Source organism: Vicugna pacos, chromosome 17 (assembly GCF_048564905.1).
Source record: "Vicugna pacos chromosome 17, VicPac4, whole genome shotgun sequence".
NCBI classification, from domain to species: domain Eukaryota; kingdom Metazoa; phylum Chordata; class Mammalia; order Artiodactyla; family Camelidae; genus Vicugna; species Vicugna pacos.
This window is the reverse complement of record NC_133003.1, coordinates 29,008,160-29,032,580: the sequence shown is the minus strand read 5'-3', so window position 1 is coordinate 29,032,580 and position 24,421 is coordinate 29,008,160. Positions and strand designations below refer to the sequence as shown.

Here is a 24,421-nt window from a genome sequence, read left to right as displayed (position 1 = left end):
TATGTCACTGACTTCAAGCCTCTTCCAGCTCAAACCCTCTAAAGAGTAAAGCTGTTGCTCCTGAAATGCAGAAGCCCAGAGTCCAAACACTATCCTCTCTTTTTATCCCAACATAACCTCTCCCTCATCTTCCATGTCACTTGGTGTTTCCAAGGACTGAGTCTCTGGAGGGTGTTCAGGGTGAATCAGCATACTTCTAGTCTTCATCTGCTTCCTGTCTTCCAAAATTTTTTCGTTTACTCCTATCTCCTCTCGATCCTTGTGAAAGAAAGAACTTTGTTTTATTCCCTTATTGTCCTTGTGTATAAAGTGTCCAAGGAGCAAGCTTCCTTACTCTTCAGGTGATGGCACATGTCATGTCCTTTCTGAGGCCTCCCTGACTCCAGACTCCTCTGGTCCACAGTCTACTCCTACCTGTCAGGTCTCAGAGTGCTGGGAATAGATCTCTAGTAGCTACGTTCTATTCTTTGTTGACCTCTTCTTCTAAAAATACTACTCCTATACTCGGCATCATACATTTGAGCACTTAATCATATTCCATCTTGGTCTGCTGTTACTTCATGCACCGGTAGGTATCTCACCGCAGGGACAAAGACTAACATTCTTCATGCAGCCCTACAATGCCTAAAATAGGTGATCTCGGACTTTAGTGTGTCTAAGGGTCACTTAGAGAACTTGTTTAAAATGAAGATTTTCAGACTTCAACACAGATAAAATGATTATGACTGGGACACCATCCAGGGATCTGGACGTCTAATAGGCAAATCCACGTGATTCTGATGCAGGTGGTTTTGGACCATACTGTGAGATACTATTGTCTAAGGACACTCCTGAGCACTTGTTCAATAAAAAATGAGTCGATTATGTTGGTTGGTTGTGTTATTTTCCTCCATCTTATATTCAAAAGGTTGGGATTCTGGTTTCTCTTAATATGCCACCATGAATCTGACATTCATGACTTTATCTGTCTTTTCTTTAGAAATGGTATACTTTTATTTTCCTTTAATACGTCTTAGAGTTACAAATGTCGTAAGTTTATAGTCAGCCATATAAAGCATGGTTCTATGTTGTTTTGTTGCCCTAGACTTATTTCTTACAAGATTCACAGATATTCTAGTCATAAGATCCCTGGATTTGACAAATGTACTAGTCAGCTCAGGTTGCCGTAACAATAGACTAGTTGGCTTAAACAATAGAAATTTACTTTCTCACAGCTCTGGAAGCTAGAAGTTCAAGATCAGGATACAAGCATAGTCGGACTACGATGAGTCTGATGAGGACTCTCTTCCAAGCTTACAAACTTCCTGGCTTGCTGCCTTCTCACTGTGTGCTTGTATGAACTTTCCTTGGTATGTACATATGGAGAGAGGTAGAGAAAGATTTCTTCTTTTTTATAAAACCACCAATCCTATCAGTTTAGGATCCCATCCTTATGACCTCACTTAACCCTAATTATCTCCCCACAGCCCTAGTTCCAAATACAGTCACATTGGAGGTTAGGTCTTCAACAAATGAATTGGGGGGAGGGTGGACAAAATCAGTCCATAGCAGCAAACTACACACAGCATTTAGGTACACATAAACATGCGCACCCAGGACTTGGCACAGTACCTTGACTGTGACAAGTGCTCAATAAGCATTTGTTTGATGAATGAAATAATCAACACCAAGAAAACAAAGCTACAAAACAGCTAAGAAAAGATTATCTGATATGCTCTGCTTTACACAAAGTCAGTGTATGAAAATGCTGAAATATGCATACAGATATATTTGATATACAAAAGACTTCACTAAGAGTGCCTTTGGATATTTGAAGCTTTAAAAAATTCCATTTATATCTGTTTTCTTTCTGAAAAGTAAACTGAGGTACATTGATAAGTGGATAATAAATTCAGATGAAGTTTAATAAAAGTAATCAGTCATCAGGTTGAGAATATGGATGGTGTATCTTCAAAGGTTGCATGAAGATGTGATCGTCAAGAGTTTGGAGAAGAGAGGGGTAGAGATTCAACCTTTGGAAATTAAACACATCCACATTTCACTGGCCAAAGGCAAGTCCCACAGCCATATCTGACTATGTGGGTGGAGGGAGTATAATTCTTCCTTTCGTAAGGGGAAGTGACTGGTCAATGAACAGTAAGTAGCAAAGACTTCCACAGTGACTAGAGGAGCTTTTTCAATGCAGAATCAACTGTATTCTCCAAGGTATTCATTGGAACATTTTATTTTTGCTAATTTGAGTATCAGCTTCAATGCCTGACCACCACACAGAAAATGAAAGCCAGAAATGGATCTGAGTTCTACAGCCACTGATAGATGTGCAGCAATTTCTTTCCCACAACTCTCTTTGGCGTCTAAGTGGATCTGAAGAGACAATTTTGGTCTTTGAGACTTCAGAATTGACTGAAATTGAAATAATTAGGGTCTCTTGCTTGCCTGAAAAAGCCAGAACCTGAAAGGAGCCCTCAAGGGAAGAGCAGCATTTAAGCACAACACACTCTAGAGAAGAGAAATGCTGGCTTTTACAAATCTGCTAAAAGCCTCCCTCAGCAGTTTTCCCATCCTCACCTCCTCAGAGAGTGGAGCAGCGAGTTCAGTGAACAGCGACAGAAACCTAAACCAGCCGTCTGGTGTGCCACTCACAGGGAAGAGATGCCCATCTGCCTCGGGACAGCATTCTCAGGGCTCCCAAAGCAAGAAACCCTTTCTCTCTTAGAAGGGATGGTGAAGTGGGAAAAGCAACGCACCCTTCACAAGGAGCCTCACCTCTGAGCGAATTCTGAGGTGGGAGCTATAATTTGCAAAACTGCTTTGACAGGGTCAGAAATTTATTGGTGTTCCCTCAGAAGCAATTAACAGGTACTGCTAACTATGAACTCTAAGATTCAATACTCTCAGCAGAGACTGAAATGGAAGAGCTTCAAATTATTGGGGGTGGGAAAGTTAGAAAATAAAAAGAAAGAAAGATGACCTAAATGTACCCACTTATGACTAACAAAATCGGAAGCCATTTTATTTAGCTTGATTGGAGGAAGGACCTTGACAGTTATCTAGACAGAAGACGTTACTCAAAAACTAATCTGACTAGAGGATGACTATGGACAGAACTAACTGTGTGTGAACAGTAATGAATCCTGTTTGCAACATAGGCCTGGTAAGTATTTAACTACAGTACACCCTCTCTAACCAATCTCCACTCAAAAAAACCCATTGGATTAACCAACTATCTACAGTATCACTGAAATATCCTAGATGACACTGCAGCACAAGAAAACCTTACAACTGATAGGTAGGAACATCCAGGTATTTTTTCAATTCCTACCAGTTGAATTGCATTTACTAAGTGTTAAATGTATTTGTCCCCAAACTTGGTAATATCTGTTGTACCTGTTGTTTTAGTTTTATTTAATTACATACCATGTAAACTAATGAAATATTAATGGGAGAAGAAAGACTGCCTCTTCTATAAAAACCAGCCTGAATGCCTTGGAAAGATTCAAATAAAAGTGAATTGTAGGAGAGAAATGTAAAATATTAAAGGGAAAAGTAAAATAAATAAAGAATAATTTTGTCTCATTGCTTTGGAAGTGACTTTACTTAGTTACACAGTAACTGAAAACAAATATCCATATATTTATAATGTGATTTATGCAAGATACATTCAGAACTCCAACTGGCTATCCCTGACATAAAGAGAAGCAACTGGGCCTATAGTAAATTATTTTAAGTTATGCATATTAATAAGCTTCACGTAAACATTAAATTCTTCAGATATATAAAGTAATATTTTTAGTTTTAATTTTCTCCAATTTTTTATTAGAAAAATGTTCAAATCTACAGAGAAATAATAAATCCACAGTAAAGTAACTACCTGTATACCTTCACCAAGTTTCCTAATATTTTGCCACATTTTTTATCTCTCTCCCTACATATACACACATATGTGTATGTTTTATGAACCATTTGAAAGTCAGTTGCAGACACTGCAACATGTCACCTTTAAATACTTTAACCAGAATCTCCTAAGAGTACAGATATTTTCCTACATGACCAAAATACCATGATGATACTTAGCAAATTGATAATAATTTAATAATATCATCTAATACACTGTTTTATTTTAAATATTTCTGGGAGCCTCTCAAATGCCTTCTATAGCACTTTTTCCCACATCCAAAAGTCAAATCAAATTTTCCACACTGCATTTACTTATTATGTCTCTTTAGTCTCTTTTAATTTACAACAGCTATTTTTATTATCTTTTTTTTTTCATGACATTGATTTTTTTTTAAGAGTCCAGGACTATTGTCTTACTTGACTACCTCACGTTATGGAGATGTCTGATTATTTTTTCATTATTAGATTCTAGTTGAAACTTTATTTCTCTAGGATCCTGAATAAGCGATATGTAATTCTCACTGCATCATATCAGGTTGCAACATTATTATCACTGGTAGCAGTACCTCTACTGGTAATAATAAATTTGATCACTTGCTGAAGGCACACTTTTTCTTTTCATAATTAGAAGTTGATCTGTGAGAAGATAGTATACTATCTTGTGAATACTCTATTCCCCAAAAAACTTTGATCCAATAGTGATAGCATCTATTAATGATCTTTGTTTAACTTAAGTATTACATAGATAGTTTCCAAAGAATTTCCTAGTTCTAGAATTCCTTCTACATTTATTAGCTAATATTTTTCCGCCTCCCTGCCAAAGAGAGTTTTCTGTCAGTTTTCCCTTTATTTATATTTCTCTCTTTTTTAGTACATAGTGGACTCAAGAAATTTCTATTTAATGTGCTGTAATCCATTACTTTCATCATTTTTTGACGCTCAAATTATCCCGAATTTGGACACGGAATTTAGACCTTCCTATAAGTTTCTGCGTCTCTTCGAAATGTCACCATTAGTCTCTGAATATTTTCCTGTTTTTTAGCATTGGACGTTTTTTTATTTTCCCTGAACCAGACCTGTAATCAGCCAATTTTTGAGTAGGGAATGATATTTGGAAACCATGATCTGGGCAATAGATGTGTTTATTGCCACTAGGGTGTCTTGCTTCTAGTCTATATTTATTCCTTAATACTATCAAATACTCAGGCAATGTTCAAATTTCTCAAGTGTCTGTCTCTTCTCTTTCTGTCTATCCCTCTTTTCATCCCGACTTTTCGTTATAGTTTTTTGTGCTAGAATCAGAATTCAAATAAGGTCAATATATTGCAGTTGGTTGGTATGTGCCCCTTCTTATCTCTTTTTTTCTTTCAATTAATTTGTTCAAGAGGTGTTTTTTTACTTCCCTGTGGAGAATCCCACAGTATAGATTTTGCTGATTGCATATTCATGGTGTAATTCAGTATATTCCTCTCCTTTTAGTATTTCCTGTAAATTGGCTGTTAGATCTAGAGGCTTGTTGGTTTCTTGGCAAGGATAGCTCAAAAGCGATATAATATACTAACAGTAGGAGGTACATAACACCTGCTTGATTAATATGGGATGTCAGCAACCAATGAAGATCACTGTTGAGATTCATTAACTTACTAGGGTGGCAAAATAATGATATTCTATGTTTTCCAACTTCATTTATTAGCTGAAATACTCATAAACACACATTTCTTCTCATCAAATATTTTGTTACCCAGGGATATAGTTTGAATTGGAAAATAAGAATAAGTGCCTCATATTTTCTTTTTAACAGTTGTTTTTTTCCAAAAAAAAAAAAAAACGAGTTGATTACCTAGAATTCTCCAAAATGACTTCTTTGGTATCATTACAAATTCATGGATTTAAACCTATTTGATATGCTTCAAATCACTGTAGTTCATTTCCCAATGATGTTGAAAGTGTTCCATATTTTGTCCAAAAAGAAATTCAAGGTGGTTTCTTCATCCTTTTGTCACAGTACTAATTGTCTTTGATAACTACCTTACTTTCTGGTATAAATGTAAATTTTCTGCCCAAGAGTATGTATTTCTTCATCAAGTTCTGGTTCCTTTAAATGGGAACTGAGATGTAGAGATCACAATTAGGACGCTAAAGGTATTCATTGATACAGGATCATCTTGTTTTGCAGATCACTGTAGTGAAAGGGGTTAGAAAATACTTTTTTTAAACGATAGAATAAAACATGTGCTTATATTGATATTTCCAATTCAAATTCAGAACTACAGAACTTTTATTAACTTCATCAATTTTACCTCTTTCTCTTCTCCTATACAAAATATTCCAGCTCTCAATATCTAATTATTAGATCCCATTTACTTTATCCCACAATACACATTCTCCAGTCTCAAAACAGCATGTACATTACCACCAACAATGTGATTACCAAAAATAGTTAAAGATTATTTTGTCTTTTTTGTTTTTTTCTTTGGTTCTTTGTATATAATCCACTAGGTATATATAGTCAACTTTAGTTTAATTAACTATAAATTTAATTGACATAACACCCCTCTTTGTAGTTGTGCCATCAACTTCATATTTTTAGATTCATTTATTTTATTTTGCTCCTAGTTTTTAGTATTACTTTAAATTTCCTTTTGTTGATAATTATATAAAATAGTTACATTGTTACAAAGTCAAATCTGTAAATCAAATTATGTTCAGAGAGGTCTAGCTTCTATCTGTCTCCTCCAGACCATGTCCTCTCTCTTCCAAAGAATAAACAATATTTTTTGTTTATTCTTCCATTAAATATATACACACGTACAAAAATATTGGTATTCCTACATTCTCTCCTTAAAAATATGGTAACATAAACGCATATGTTTCTCCACCTTACTTTTTTTTTCATTTATACTACATATACTAGAGATCCTCCATAACAGATATTCCTCATGCTCTTTTATAGCTGCGTAATCATTTATTTTGCAGTGCACACAGTGCCTTACTTATGAACACTGGGGAATTTCCAGGCTTGTGCTACCACAAATGATGCTGAAATGAAGAGTTTTTCACTTATGCTCTTTGCATTTTTGCTACTTTACTGCATTTTGCTACTGGAACGTCTAGAGCTCTAGAAGTTAGATTGCTGGATCAAGTAATAAATGTATATATTTTGCTAGATGTTGACAAATTTCCCCCACCAAATTATTGTATTACTTTGATTTCTATCAGCAATAGATGGGAACACCCATTTTCCCCATTGCTTCACAAATAATGTAGGTTATCAAACTTTTGGATTTTTGCCAACATGATAGGTGAAAATTATGTCTCATGGTATCTTAATTTGCATTTCTTTCACTGTAAATGAGGTTGAGCATCAATTTTTATTGTTAAGAACCATTTGCAGTTCTTTTCATGAACTGACTGTTTAAATTACCAGCCCATTTTTCTATAGAGTGGTTGTCTTTTTTTCTTCTCCATTTTAGAAGCTCCCTATATATTAACACTTGGTCTGTGGTAAATGTTACCATTTTTTTCTACTTGTCTTTTGTCTAAGTATGGTAAAAAAAATACCTCTTTTGCTTTCTTCTTGCCATGCTAAGTTCTTTCTTTTTTAATCAGATTAAACAATCTTTTCTATTCTGGATTTCATGAGCATTTCACTCATGTTTGCTCTTGCTACTCATATGATTTTTTCACCATTTAAAATCTCTCATGTATTTGAAATTTATCCTAATATTCAGCATGAGGAACATATCCAATGTTATTTATTTCCCCATAGGTGTTCAATTTATCCCAATACCACTTATTTTTACAAGTCCACCATTCCCCACTGATTTGGAATGCTGCCTTATAGTGCATATGACAGCATACAATGTTGCCATGTGCAGTTAAGTCTATTTGTGGGTTTTCCATTCTGTTCCATTAGACTGTCTGTTTAAAAACATGATCACTCTGTTTGAAATATGTTTTAATATGTAGTGGGTCTATCCCATCTCCTTTTCTCAACTTTTCCAGTGACTTCTTACATATGTGTGACTATTCTTTTAAATAAATTTTATAATTAACCTATCTCCTGAAAAAAAATCTGATAGTGGAGTAGTTTTACTGATATTGTGTTAAATTTATAAATTAACTTAGGGAAAATTGACATCTTTATGATGAGAAGGAAGAAATGAATAGGTGGAACGCAGATAATTTTTAGGGAAATAAAAATATTCTGTGTGATACTATAGCGATGGTACATGTCATTATACATTTGTCCAAATCCATGGAATGTACAAACACCAAGAGTGAATCCTAAGGTAAACCAAGAACTTTGGGGGATTATGATGCACATTCAATGTAAGTTCATCAGTTGTAACAAATGTGCCACTCTGTGTTATCTGCTGATAAAAGGGCAGGCTTAGCATATGTGGGGGCAGGGACAATATGGGAAATCTCTGTACCTTCTGCTCAATATTGCTGTGAGCCAAAAACTGCTTTAAAAAATTAAGTCTTTTAAAAATGTTTATGGAAATCCAAGGATCTCAAATAGTGAAAATTAGTGTTTAAAAACTTAAAGTTGGAGGATTTACACTATCTGATTTCAAGATTTATTATAAGGCTACAGTAATCAATACAGTGTAGTATGGCATAAAGATAGACATATAGATCAATGGAAAAAAATACTCCACAAATTGACCCATATATATCTCATCAACAGATTTTTGACAAAGGTGCCAAGATAATTCAATGCTGAAATTATGGTTCTTTCAACAAATGGAGCTAGAACTGGATAGCTGTACAGGGGAAAAAAAAAAAAAAGATGATCCTCAACCCCGACTTCTCACCATACACGAAAACAAACTCCAAAATGTCATACATTGAAATTTTGAAGTTAAAGCTATAAAACTTAAAGAAGGAAAAATAAGAGAAAAACTTTATATTATTTGGATCAGATGTCTCAGAAATTAAACACAAAAATTTCTAACTATGAAAGAAAAAAATGATAACTTGTACTTCATGAAAGTAAAAGCTTCCACCCTTTAAAGCACACAATTAAGAAAGTGAAACTGCTAGCTACAGACTAAGAGAAAATACTCAAAAGAAAAATTCAAATAAATACATTTGAAAAAGATCTTGCATCAAGAATACATAAGGAACATCTTGCATTCAATAAAAAGAAGACTAGCAATCAATAAAAATAAAGTTTAGTTTATTAAAGAATTCAGTGAGACGTCTACCCTACACCCCTTATGAATTAATATCTGTTATCTTGATTCCAAAATTGATCCCATGACCACCTATTAGCTTTGCAGGATTTCTGACTGTCTGATACCGCTAAAGAGCAAAGTGTCCAGTTTCAGGAATATTGCTGTATTTGTTTCAATTCAAACTTTCACAGTGTGGAACAAATTGAAAAACAGAGGGCAGGGATTTCATCAAGTTTAGAGACCAGGTTGTAAGAACTGTTTTGAGTCTGCTTCACTATACTGCTTGTCAACTAAAAGTCTATATATAAGATGGCAAAGTGAGAAAAGGAAAGGAATAATAGTACAACTACAAGGCTCAGCATCCAACATAGTTGCAGAAATGTAAACATTGAATATTAATTTAATGATAGTTGTGATGGAAATATATCGAGAGTGATTAATTGAATATCTTCTGGAAGCTAGGATGTTAGGGAGGAACTGAGAATTAAATCAGAAATCACATCTTGTAAAATGACTCACAGAATTGTATCAAACAAAATTGTATTCATTAGACTCACAATTAATACCAGTTCATTCAGAATACTATATACAAGATTAGACTACAAATAAACTGACACAAGCATACTTTTGCATGGTCTCATTTTTTCTAAAAAATAAAACCACTGATGCTCCATCAGCTCCATAATTTACAAATTCTGACCAATCCTTGCTAAGACAACTGTAAATTTTATAACATCCCCTCCCTACCCTCTACTGAGACTCATCTTTGTTCTGCATGATGTAGGGTCTCCTTTGCTGTAGCGAATAATAAACCTAACTGTTGACTTCAGGTGTGTTCCTAGTGGTCTCTGGCTGATACAGAATGGAAAAAGGGAAGACAAAAAGAATACAATGAGTGGTGATAGATCCTCATCCTCCATAGTAGGAAGTGAAGTGACAACACATAAAATTTATAAATCAAGAAGCAACAAAAACATGTTATTTAGACATACAGAGATAAGTAGCAAGAGAATCAGCTAAGGAAATTGAAAGTGGTTGCCTCAGAGAATGAGTTAGAAGACTGTTCTTTTGTTTAAAATCTTGCAGAACTATCTGAACCTTTAAGCTATATGCATATGTAACTTTGATAATAATGAAATTAAATTGAAAATAATAAACTAGACAAATATTTCAGGACAAAATAAGAACAAAAAGCCATATTATATTTATTGCTTATCAGAATTTATAAACTAATATTTCTATCCACTTTTCATGTACTGACTCAGCAAATATTTATTTATCAAACACCACTAGGTACCAGACACAATTCTAGGTAATGGCAATACATTAGAGAAAAAGAAGACCCCCCCCAAAAAAATCCCTGCCCTAATGGAACTCAACTGGGCCCTGTCTACCCCTACAAAAGGTAAAATAGTTCCAGGTCACAAAACTAGCAAATGGTTAAGCCAGGATTTGAAATAAGGCAATCTGATTCTAGAGCCTACTGATTTAATTTCAATTATAAACAGATTGAGACCAGGGCAGGAAATTTCTAAAATGAATCTAGAGCATCTTGTAGTACCAGAAAGTAAGAAAGTACTCCCCCAAAAAACCTCCAACAATGGGTGTATGTCAAAGCATCATAGAAGCCAACTGAAAGAGCTCACAATGGCCAAAGCTGCAACAATTTGAGCAACAGAATAAATAAAGTAGTATTGGGTTATAGCCCAAAGTATAAATTAAGTATCCATGAGTTCATGCTGACATGATAGATAGACAGATAGATAGACAGATAGAGGAGAAAGGATAAATTTCCCATGCAACAGAATTCCAAATAATTCATACAGTCCACTCCTTAACTGTGGGATGTGTATAGTGACTGCCTTCCAAAAAGTATATTATGGAAAAGGGATAAGAAGAATAACTTAACTTTATCGTGAAGAAACCTGACAAAAACTATCTCAGGTAAGAAATCAAACATCAGTAGTGATGAGTTATGCTGATAGTATCTACTTGATATGCTATGATGAAAATGGTACTTCACTTTTGTGATTTCCTGCCAAAAACTCGTAACTCCAGGCTAATCATGAGAAAAACAACAAACTATCCCAGTTGAAGGACATTCTACAAAATATATGACCTGTACTCCTCAAAACTGTCAAAGTCATCAAAAACAAGGAAAGTCTGAGAAACTGTCACGGACAAAAAGAACCTCAGGAGACATGACAACTAAATGTAATGTAATATCCTGGATGAGATTCAACAAAGGAAGGATATTTGGTGAAAACTAATGAAATACGAGTAAGTATGAACTTCAGTTATAAATAGTGCATCAATATTAGTTCATTAATTATAACAAACATGCCATACTAATGTAAGATGTTAATAATAGAGGATACTGGGTAGAGGGTACATGGGAATTCTCTGTACTATTATTGCATTTTTCTGTAAACCTAAAACCATTTTTAAAAATAAAGGTTATTTTTAAAATTTTGAACAAAAAAGAAAAAATACATGAACAGACTGGCAACTTAGCAATTACAGTCTATTCTGTTCTTCAAAAATAACAACATAGACCCTAGCTAGCTAAGTCTCCTTACCATGTGCTTTATGAAATAGGCTGTCTAAAAGCCAAGGTCATGACTTTGAAATTGAATATTCTAGAAAAAAATGTGTAAAAAGGACATATACCTAAATATCAAAAGTATTTCTCTCTAGGATGAAATTACAGGTAAACTTTCTGATGCTGTTTTCTGTATTTTTCAAGTTACCCGCAATGAGCATGCATTCCACATATAATTTCAAAGAGCAACATCATAATAATAAAAGAAAATGTGCTTTTGGTAAAATTTGCAATTAAGTAACTTAAATAAGTTCATGTGCTGCAGAGGATACCTTACAGGAAGAGAAAGGAAGAACATTTCTTCTACAACTACTAATTGCCAGTCACTGAGTTGAGCACTTAATGTATATTATTTCATTTAGGTGTGTAAAATAAGGATGTCCTTGAATTGAATCACATTTGGAGTAATTTTATGTTTATGAAGCCACTGTAAGTCTAAAGCAAAAATGCTGAAGCATGCTTTTAGGAATTCCAATCAGGCATTTTTTGCTCTTATGCTAAAAGCACAATTAGTTACTCACCATCTAACATGCATCTATATTTTTTTTCTTGTCACGCATTTTTATTTGATCCACTTTTGGAGAGAAGCCAATACACCATGTCCTGCCTATATTTAAATCTCTTAAACTAATTTTATGCTTCATTGTAAAATAATTGATTTGTGATTCACAGGACATTAATTAACTCATATAAGCCTTTAATAGTAAGTAAATAATGAAGTTTAGAAAATGATAGCATGTAATTGTGTCTAAAGGGACTCTTCCACAGTTTGGTCCTGTTTGTTTGCTTTTTATATTACATAAAATAAACACAGACAAAAACTTTAATTACGCTGATCACAGATGTTAAGATAATGAATTTCATATACAGGTCAATATCTTTACCTAGGGCCCATTTTCTGTGAAAGCATGTATCAAAATCAAAACTACAATCAATAATCAACATATATTATTCTTGCAAATGATAGTACAAAGTGTACGCTCAGTAAATTTGTGTATTTGTGGATTGCTTTCTCCAAAGATTTCCAATAAACATTGAAAAACTGTATTTTCCCCCAACACCTTTTTCTGGAGGTAATTGGTAAATTCCAGAAAGTGACAATACTATAATTATTGAATGTTGGCTCAGCATTTTGTCATACATAGTCTGATCTACTCCCTACAATAACCTGTGAAATAGGTATTATTACTCCCAATTTACAGGAACTTATTTAAAGTCACACAGCAGTAGGTAGAAGGACTATGTTTTAAATCCAAATAAGAGCTTATTCCAAAGCTCGAAGTCTTAACCATCTGCTGTACTACTTCTTAGCATCGGTGACTGTCTTTAAGACTGAGTTAGCTTTGCTTCCCCCACCCATTCAGCTCCCTCTGGTCAGTTGAACTTGCTCTAGTTCTGTGCCACTGTGTGCAAACCACCCTCATCTCTCATCTGGACTACTGAAGTAGACTCCTATCTACAGAGCTTCAGTTCTTCCTAACCCTTTCTTTACGTCTCTTTCCTCCATCCCCTCCCCTGGCCTCAATACATTCTCCACACTGTAACCACAATGATGTTTCTCAAACCATGTGACCTATAAGCCATTTTCTGTTTGTTACATAACTATCCACCTCCACCTTGCACAATTCTACCATTCATCCTCTGGGCTCCTGCCAGAGGGGGTCTTCTTCACTTATGAATTACCCTACTCCCTCCTACCACAGGGCTATTGTATATAGCATTCCCTCTTCCTGGGTCACTCTACCTAGTTAACGCCTATTCACCTTTCACATAACAACTCATAACCATACCATCAGGAAGCCTTCCTTGACCTCCATACCAAGACATTGCTCCTCCTATTAAAAGAACGCCAGCAACAATCATTCCTGTTCTATTACATGCTGTCACTACAATGATAAGTTTGTTTTTGTGATTACTTGATTAATGTCTATTATGAGCCCCTATGCCCCATTGTGCACCAGATCAGAAGCCCATTGAGGGAAAGGATTCTGCTTACTTTTGCTATGTTTGGCTTTGCACACAGGTAATCTTTCAATAAATGCCTATAGAGGAGCAACTGTTTCCACTCTCTACTACCATCATCATCTAGGGACTACTGTCCTCCTATAGAAAGAATATTCTCTGCTTCTCATCAAGGTCAAAGGCAGGCGTAAAAATAGGGCGAGGCAAGAGGAGAAATAAAATGGTGGTAGTGGCCACAGATTAACTTCCTGGAGTCCATGGACAAGAATTTCAATAGATACTTTAAATTCTAGGTGTTAGTTTCAAATGTGTACCTCTAGCTTTCACACTGAACTATAAATATCTGTGTCTATTCAGCATTTCCATTTGAACTTCTTTTTTTCTTCCAGTTTTACTGAGATATAATTGGCATTCAGCACTCTATAAGCTGAAAGTGTACAGCATAAAAATGTGACTTACACACATCATGAAACAATTACCACAAGTTTAGTGAACATCGATCATCTTATATAAAAACAAAATTTTTTAAATAGAAAAAAAAGTTTTTTTCTTGTGATGAGAACTCATAGGACTTGCTCTCTTGGTAACTTTCATATGCAGTGTATAGCAGTATTAATTGTATTTATCATGCTGTACACAACCTCCCTAGTACATATTCATCTTATAACTGGAAGTTTGTACCTTTTGGTCACCTTCATCTACTCCCTTCCCCAGACTCCACCTCTGGTCTCTTTTTCTATGAGCTTATTTGCTCATTTTTGAAATATAATTGACCTACAATACTATGCTAGCTCCTAGTACTCAACATAGTGATTTGATATTTTTATAATTTCAAAATGATCTCAATGGTGTCTAGTTACCATCTGTCAACATACAAAGACATTATATAATTGACAATATTCCATACACTGTACCTTTCATTCCTGTGACTCATTTATTTTGTAAATGAGAGTTTGTACCTCTTTTTCTAACAGGCATTTCAAATTTAACATGTCTCAACTTGAGCTATATTGATGTCTCCTGTAAACTCCTCGCTAGTTTTCCCCACCTCCATAAATAGCATCACTATGCATCCAATTGCTCAGGCCAAATACCTAAGAATCATGTCTATTTCTCCTCTTTCTCATATGCCCTACATCTAAATTCAAATCTGCCCCCTGTTCAAAACCTTCCAATGTCTCCCCATCATAGTTGTAATAAAATCTAAAATCTTTATTTGACCTTAGGACTCTTTGTAATGTGGTCACTCATCAACTTTTTAGTTTTCATTGTTCCCTTCCTCACAGGAGTTCAGCATCACTGGCTTCCTTGTTGCTCCTCAAAGATGCACAAGACCACCTCAGGATCCTTATGCCTACAAGACTCTTACTCCACGTATTTGCTCAGCTCACTTCCTCACCTCCTTCAAGGCAGTGTTCACATGTTCCCTCCTTGAGAGGTCTTCCCTCATCACCGTATCTACATAGCTCTCTTTCTCTTTTCTTAATAGTATTTATCACTACTGATATAAAATTATAATTATGTATGAGTTTCTTCATGTATGACTCCACCACTATATTATCTTGCTAAGCATCCAAAAGCTTAATAATTATCTCATGAGTGAATGGACATAATTGTCAACATCTAACTATTTTGCATTATCTAACAGTCTGAATTTTTCATGTTGATAAGACTTTGAATAAGAAATAAATGAACTACTTAATAATATTTTAAAAGATAGCAATGCAAAATGTAACCTTTAAATAGTTAGCTAAGAATGATTACAAATCTGTACAAATCAATTGTCAAAAAAACTAATTTTATTGTTGTGATTTCTTAACTGGTTTAAGAAACTTCAGGGTCAGAGAAGCTATTTTGTTTATTGTTTCCCTTTAGCCTTTTTCTATGAAGTCTGTCATCAACCTCTACCCATGACACTATTAACGGCAAAAATAGTGCCTGTCAATGAAAAGACTGTATAATTTATAAGGAAAAAGACAAAGATGTTCAAAGCAGTAAAACCATTAAGTGACTCATCCTGTAATTACACAGTAAGTAAAGCCTAAGAGATATGGACAGAAGCTCACTGTGGATTTTTTTTTTTTACTTTATGTTATCCTAACATTAGCACCAAAGAATAACAAATTTCTGATTCAAGCAAAAAAGAAAAAAAATGACAGGCAAATTAACAGTGTATTTTCTATTTTAGATAATGGATACTTTACCCTAAAATTTCCAGCATGCCAGAGGAGAACTAAGAGAATTCTTAAAAGGACTCATACCCAGTTATTTAAGCAGGTCCGAAAAGCTGAAGTCAGCCTGGACATTCCTCTCTCCCCTATGAGCCACACCATCTGCCCCCACCACCCAATCAATCACCAAATCCTATCAGTTTTATATGCTAAATATGTCTCAAAGTCATCAGGTTAGGGCTTTAGGTAGCCACTGCCCTGATCCTCTTACCTGGATTGCAAAATAGCTTCCTGAAAGGTCTCCCTACAGTCACCCTTCTTCCTTCAGATCCATTCTCCAGTCCACAGCAAAGTGATATTCTAACATGCAAATCCAAAAAGTGTCTCTGTTCCTTAAAAACACACAGTGGCTTCTTTTTTGTTCTTAAGAGAATGGTCTTAACGTGAGCTAAAAGTCATATGTGTTTTGGCCTCTGCCTAGTTCCCTAACCTCATCTTGAACCACTCTTGCCTTTATTCTTTCCATCAGAACCACATCCCATTATTCTCCTGTTAGTTCCTTGGAAGTGCCAAACATTTTTTTTTTTCCCTCACAGCCCTCTCATAGGCATCATTCTTATTTCAGATCAAAGGTGATTTCCTTGAGGGAAGTCTCCCAGTCCCTCCAGACTAGGAGAGGTTATCCCATTAAAAATCTTCACAGCTCTCAGCACTTCTCCGTCCCAACATGTGTCATAAGTACATATTTAATTTGCTTATTTGTTTAATATTTCTCTTCCTCGTCACACTACAAGCACCCTGAAAGCAGGAACGATAGTAGAGTTGCTCACTGTTATATACCAACCCCTAGCATGAAACCTAGTATATAGTAGAATCAGTAAGTATTTATTGCATGATAACAGCATGAGATGAGAAGAAACAGTCAAATGTTAGCATAGGGAATTTAGACTACATTTAAGAGCATCTTCCAAGCATCAATGAGCACTGCAAAAGGGTTCCAAAAAAAGGTTGAAGAATCATCTCCTGTAGAAACTTTAAAACAGAATATATATTATATCTGTCTGAAGCTACACTGCCCAACACGGTAACTCCTAGCTACATGTGGCTATTGAGTTCTTGGAATGTGAATAGTCCTAATTGAGATGTGCTATAAATATAAAATGCACAACAGATTTCAGAGACCTGGGGAAAAAGTAAAATATGTGATTAATAAATTTTATATTGATTTCACGTTGAAATAATATTTTGGTTATATTGGATTAAAGAAAATACAATGCTAAACTTAATTTCACCTCTTTCCTTTTAACTTTTTAAAATATGTTTACCAGGAAATTAAAAATAGATGCAGCTCACGTTACATTTCTATTAGACCATGATGGACTATGGTATTTCAGTATGATACTGCCTGAAGATAGGCATGACACAGTGAGACAAGCTGTTGACATGGATTTGAATACTGTAAGAAGTCATGAAGAATCAGCTTCTGTTAGCAATGTATTACTGTCTCCCCACACCACCTAGACCCACTCGGCTGTGCCTGCGCTACTTCACCACACATCCAAATATTTGCCCAATACATTGCCCTACTTGATCAAACAACCCTTACAAACTGAATTTCAAAGCACCTCTTCATGTATTTATTTAATCAGTATCCTAACGGCTGACATAAAGTTTGCAAAGTCCAGCTTTCTTACTTTACTGAATTCTAAGTGGTCAGTTTGCTGATAGAGGGCTTAGGACAGTTTGGCATGATGAATCATTACTACCCAAGGTAACCAGGAACCAAACACTGAAAGCAAGAGCTCTGTTTAGAACTGTAGACACAGAGTTTTATGGAATCTCTTCGTATCTCTGAAAGCTAAACCCTTACTTGGAGTTTTCTTTGTATTCCTACAGCAGTTTGCCTGTGTCATCTTTATATGCTGTCTTCCTCTTAAGATCCTGAGGCAAACGAATGTACGGATTTATCTTGGTATCTCTAAGCATCTAACTTAGCACAGTGCTTGGCACAAAGTAGGCACTCAATAAATCTTTCTAGAATATGTTGAACAAATGAACTTTTCCTCACTCTGATCACTCCGTGACTCTAACCTCAGCACTTACTACAGATTCAATTTATGAGCTTGTACATGATGAACCATTGTCCAGAGATTATTTTAGGAGCAATTCATGGGTATGTATTGGAGTGGCTAAATCAAAGATAGAGTCTTAAATCTCCCTATAATGCCAAGGGCTACGCTTTAAGCATTTCACAGGTTCAATATACGCTAACTGAATAGCAAATTGCAATCCTTAGACCAAACACTATTCCGACTTACAAGTAAAGGACCTGACCAGTGATTGTTCTTAGCATACCCCACTTCCTGAGCAACAGGCTAAGCTTATGTATAAAATTGTTATTCATACAACTTAGCAGGTATACCTCCAAAAAGTAAGCCATAGTTTAGGATTAGCTGCTATCACTGAACTATGAAGGCCAAATGATTCCTTTTGAACACAAACTCTACAGGACATAAAGATGATTGAAAAACTACATCAAGAGTGTGTACTGAAAATTTTATCTCAAGCAATTATGTCTAGGTGAGTAGAGCAACGAAGTAGGTGCATGTACATGATGGACTAATACATACAGCCTTCATGTTTGACCAGTGGCGATCAAGCCCCTGCTTCTGCCCAAGGACACTGAAAGGCACAGCAGCACGCCTGTTGACTGCCAGAAATCAACACAAGGAGACAGATAACTTCAGTAACTGGCAGCCCAAGAGAGCTGTTTTGTTTCAACAAAAGCATAAGGCAGCCTAACTAGGTGAAGGACAGTGCAGCAAATATCCACAGCTTTAGAAATGTTTGCTAATCAGAGGGCAGTCCAGGTATACTCTTGGGCTGAGTCCAACAGCTGAATGAAATCTGAACATTAACCACTCGGGTATAAGTAAATTGGAAATTCAGTTTTGGGGATTTCAACTGGATGATTCTCATCAAGGAGTCACAACCTCAAGGCAGAAGAGATTTTGCATCACAGCAGGTTTTTCTTCCACACTAATAGCCCAAGCAGCAATACTATCACAAAATGGATTTTAATTATAGAAGGTGTGTGTGTGTGTGTGTGTAGACTCCTTCAAATTTTGTAAACCTAATAACCAACATTTACACATATAAATGGCTGACCTGGCCTACGTCCAGGCCATTACTGCTTTTGTCCTTGGTGGCCATTAACTGCCTTAGCAATGGTCTAGAGAAAACGTGTATGATGAAATTGAAATCCCATTTCAGTAATTTATAGATAATGGGTCACAGGCACTGTGGCAGTCACAACTTCTAGCCATTCCACTTTTCCATAAACAAAGGAATAATCTACAGATGTAGATTCAACTAGGGGCATAAACATTATCTGTGCCAGCACGTTCTCTTCTTGCTAAGAACTGCAATTTGCCATTTCCCAGACAATCAATGTTACAAGGAGGTCCCATACAAACTCATAAAAGCCTGTTTTTTAACCCACTATGTGGCTGAAATGCTATGGAAGAAGGAAATGAGAGATAAGTAGGGAATGTGCAGGAAGGAAAAATGGGATTCCATAAAGCAATGATAATACATAAGAAATTATAAATTAATATAAAGCTATATTACAAATTAATTAAGATACTGGATTATCTGAGAACACAAATGCCACTTGTAATAACGTTTCTATGGGGAAAGTGTCAGAAATGATTTTCTGAAATGAAATCTGCCTTATTTCACTTTTTTGTCTATCTAGAAAAAGATAAAAATAAAGAGTAGTTAAAGAGTAGTACAGCTAACTTTAAAAAAGGAATTCATTCATTTCCCCCTATTAATTGGAGTACAGGCAAGTAAACAAAGCATTTGTGTGCTAAGTGCTTTAATAGGATGTGAGGTGCCATGAGCACCAAGAAGGGGCATCTAACTAACCATGCTGAGGGTAGAGAGGTAGTCAAAGAATGTGCAGGAAGAATGATTTGGGAGAACTGAAAGAAGACAAAGGGCAGACAAGATTATTCTAGGCAAAAATTTAATTTAATTTAATTTAATTTAATTTTTAATTTAATTTAATTTAAAAGTGCTTCTGGAAGTAAGAGAAATAAAAGAATCAAGGAAGATGCCCAGGTTTCTGGTTTTAGTTCCAGGGAGACAGTGCTATCATTCACCAGAAAAGGGAACAAAAAGGAAGTCCAGATTGAGGCAGAAGATGCATTTAGTTTTGGATGTGTAAGTTTTGAGTTTCCTAAGGAACATACAAGTGGTGGTACTAGGGGTCAGTCAGGTCAATATTTGAGACTGGGGCTCATGAGAGACTTCTGGATTGGAGACATATTTTTAGGCCATAGAGATAGTAATGGAGGCTTTGAAGAGAACATATCCCTCCCAGGAGTGTACTGATGCGAGAAGGGGACCTAGACCAGAACCCCCCAAAGCATAGGTAACAAAAGAGGGACGGCCAGAATGGTTGGAGGGAACACAAAAGATACCACTGAAGCAAAATAAAATGAGGATTTCAAGAAGGAAAGAGTGATCAACAAGGACTGTCAAGTAAGATGAGGATCAATAAGTATCTACTGGATTTAGTTACACGGGAACTTTGGCAACTTTGGCAAGAGCAATACAATGGAAGAATGTGGGAGGGCAGAAACTGAATCATGGTGGATTAAGGAGTAGAGTCTGGTTGGTAGATAATCCTCAATACTGTGCCTGTCAAGATACTGTGAGGGTAATGTGAGCTTGAGGGAGAGATGCTATGTTCATTTTGTTTTGTTTACATACTCAATTAAAGGAGCAAGTAAGAGAAAGGAAGAATTTGAAGATACGAGAAAGAGGGATAGTCACAAAACTGAGGGAGTTAGAAAGGAGACAAAGAGTGGGATTCAGAGCCCAGGTGGAAAGATTAGCCTTAGATAGGAAGAGGACTAAGTATATCCTTCCTGGGAGGAGCAAGAGAAAAGGAGAAAGATGTAAGAAATGGATAGGTAAAATAATAAGTTTGTTGACTGGATTTGAGGGTGTTCTTTCTGATGATTTCTACTGTCTCTGTGCAGCAAGAAATGAACTCATCAGCTGAGGAGAGGTGGGAGTAAGAAGGTATAGAGGACTGCTTTGAGGTGAGTTGAGAATGGGAAAGAGAGCTGATTCTACACACAAAGGAGTCCTGCCAAACTCTGCCAAGAGCCTAAAAGGTTTGTGGTTTTGGCTAATAACTGATTGAAGTGCTGGCTCTTGAGCCCTAAGCTCAAAGACTTATGGAGAGGGAGAAAATAGAGAAATGAAGAAACTGGAGGATCCTTACGACATGAAAGAATAATTGTTGGGGGAAAAGACTCAGAGACCTGAAAGAATTAGACATTTAAGTTTAATATTAAAAAGGTAGAGCAATTCCAGGTGATGGCAAGATTCAGGGCTCAGCCACTGGAGTAGGTGGCTGAAGTTGAGTGGAGATAAGGATCAGGAGAGTAGATAAGGTCATAGAATTGAGATACCACTGCTGATGGATAAGTTGTTCACAAAGGCATGGAAGTCACTCAGAACAAGGGTACAAATTGAAATGGAAATTAAGTAAGTAAGTAAATAAATAAATAAATAAAGCATCTTTAATTAATGAGTAGAAAAGCTGTGATGAATGCCAAAGTGTAAGTGTTTAAAAAAAAAAAAGACAGAGGAGGGGGATGTTATAAGGACATAAAAAACAAACCAAAACATTTCCAATGTCCAAAGCTTTTTGAGCAATAAAGCAACAGTAGTTTTGGATTATAGCACAAAAAATAAATACCCATGAGTTTCTACTGATATAAATAAATGATTAAATAAATAAATATGGGAAAAGGAATAAATCTTCCATATAGGATAATTCTAAGTAATAAATATAGAAGGAATGAGAAAAATAGAAAATCATCACAGTAATATTTGCTTTAGGCAAGATCCATGAATGAATGCAAAAAACCACCAAAACGCTAAAAAGAAATAGGAGATTTACAAATATCCTCCCCCAGTATATTTATTAATTTCCGTGGTGGTTTTAATTTATGTCCAAAATTTTTTCAATATTCCTTTCTGCAGGAGATGGAGCTTAATTCTCCTCCCCTTAAGTGTGAGCTAGAATTTATACCCCCCTTCTACCCTTCATACTTCTAAGAGAGTATGATAAGGGGAAAAAAGTAGTAACTTTACACTGGAGAAACGTGGCAGACACCACCTTAGCCATGTGATCAAGGTTTACGTCACCAGCACTAAGTCAGGATGACACGATGTACTCCCCCAACATGATGTGATGGGAAATGTACTTCACTTTTGTGGTAGACTTCCTCAAAATCCATAACCCCAATCTAATCATGAAAAACGTCCACCAAACCCAAATTGAGGGACATTCTATAAAACACCTGACCAGTGATATTCAGAAGTATCAAAGCCATGAGAAATAAGGAAAGGCTGTAAAACAAAGACAGATAGATTGGAAGAGACTAAAGAGACATGACAACTAAATGCAGTGTGGTACTGGAATGGATTCATGGAAAAGCTGTGCAATCCAAATAAGTCTGCTGTGCAATTAATAAGTGTTGTGCCAATTCTGATTTCTTAGTTTTGATAAATGTGCCACAGTTAGATAAGACGTTAACATCAAAGAAAGCAAGCTGAAGGGTCTATGGGAACTCTATATAGTTGTTTACTCTATATAGTTCAGTAAATAAGAATTCTTTCAAAGTAAAAAATTTAAGAGAAACACTTTAATGAATAATAATGAGTAGTTAGGAGACCAGTGCATTATCAGCAAAAGATAGAGAGTGTAATGAGCATTGGAGCTGGATGACATGAGGCGCAATGGAGTAGGAGGTTTTACCCAAAGGTGAAGAAGGAATGGTTTGAAACAGCACTATGGAGTGAGGAGTAGAGACCAAATTATCAACTCTGCATTGGAGCCTGACATTTACTTGACTTGATGATGCTGATGCTATGTCTGGAGATCGAATAACAATCGCAAAGTACTCACTGCATTTGGTAATTATCTGATCCAAGTATTGTGTGGTCTACTGGTCCTGACTGGCAGGGCCGTCATCTTGAAATATTCCAATATCAATCAGCTCCCTTCCATTATCCATGGCAGATCTATACTATTTCCTAATTCAAAGTTTGCAGCCACCATGGACAGAGTTCTCTAAGTGATCAGGGGAGTGCTACAAGTTCTAAGCTGTTTTGCATAAGGGAGATGACCTGCGTATTTAGAACCTAGTGAATGATTAAGTTTTTTGCCCATATTTCCAGCTTTTCTCACCTTTGACTGCCTCCCACCAAGGAACAAGTTTTTCTACAAAGTTCTCTAAACATTAGGTCAAACCAGCAAAAAATTTAACAAGGAAAGGGATTTTTTTTTAAAGTGTGATGAGTACCTGTGAAGTGTTCAGACTAGTAATAGATGCTTTTACATAAATTACCTCAATCAGGGATAATTTTTAAAAATATGAATAAAACTGTGTAAAATTAGACAGACTGGTAAATACTATTCACTGTACTAATAGGAAAATTAATAATATATACTTTTGTAAATTTAAGATTAAGGAGAATGGGGGGTGTCAAAAAATAGGAAGGAAAAAGTTTTAAGGTATTGATAGGTGGATTCTTACATAATAGCTTTAAATATCTTTTAATCCAACCCATGGTTTATTTATCATGGTTAAGTGCCAGCTCACAACCATGGCAGAGTCACAACTGCAAATGGAGAGTCATGCAACAAAGGAGACTGAAAAAGGCAGAGTAAACACCATTCATCACAACCAGCAGACAACTCAACTCTGCATTAATATTCATCACAAAGTTCCAAAAAGAAAAAAATAAGAACTCTCAACTTTTCAGAAGGGTCTCAGCTGATAGATTAGTCTGACAAATACAACTAGAATTAAAATGTAATGATGATAGATAAGTGAAAGATAGATGATAGATTAGTTAGTTAGACAGACAGATATAAAGTGGTAATAAATGTGTTCTAAGAACCAAATCTGAAACTTCAGTTAATTATAACCATTAGGGTGAAAAAAAGAAAAAAAGACCTTTTCTAAGACTAGCAATATTTGAATGCCTAAAAAAACAACAGAAAAACAACTGCAATAAAACAAAATTAAAGTTTTTTCAGTGCTTGACTTCTGAGAAGCTTAAAGTGCTTCATATGTAATGTCAGTCCCATTCCAAGAGAATTAAGTTGGAATCAGCATCATGAATAAATAAACTAATCTGCTCAAAAGCACATAGAAAAATGACTCGACCAAATCAAATCCTAGTGGAGTATTTGGTGCAGCATAGAAGCGTTACAGTGAAAACCTGGAAAGGCTTGCTGAGACTGTCCTAAAAGATTTTTAAACATATTTTTTAGTAGTAAAAAATCACAAGCTGGAAACAAAATAAAATGAAGAATCTGAACCGATGGTGGACTTGTAGGCTTGATTTTAGATGGTCCCTGACTGATAACAGACACTTTGATAATTATCACATTCAGATTTCCCTGGTAATTATCTCTGAATTAAATAAATTCAGTATCTTTACACAACTCAAAATCTAAGACAAATTTAATGCATACACTGGACCATATAATATATTGGGAAAGGGGACAT

At 35.6% G+C, this 24,421-nt stretch overlaps 1 long non-coding RNA gene across 2 annotated transcripts in view; it reads right to left on the bottom strand.

The window, feature by feature from the left end:
* Positions 1-24,421, bottom strand: part of LOC140686579 (uncharacterized) — a 63,579-nt gene that overhangs the window by 10,204 nt on the left and 28,954 nt on the right. Inside the window, exon 3 of one of the 2 annotated variants that reach the window (XR_012060410.1) lies at positions 5,646-6,077. The exons of the other annotated variant lie outside the window; for it this stretch is intronic. This is a non-coding gene — a long non-coding RNA (uncharacterized lncRNA). Of the gene's footprint in view, positions 1-5,645; positions 6,078-24,421 lie in introns of those variants that run through there. 2 annotated transcript variants of the gene reach the window in all.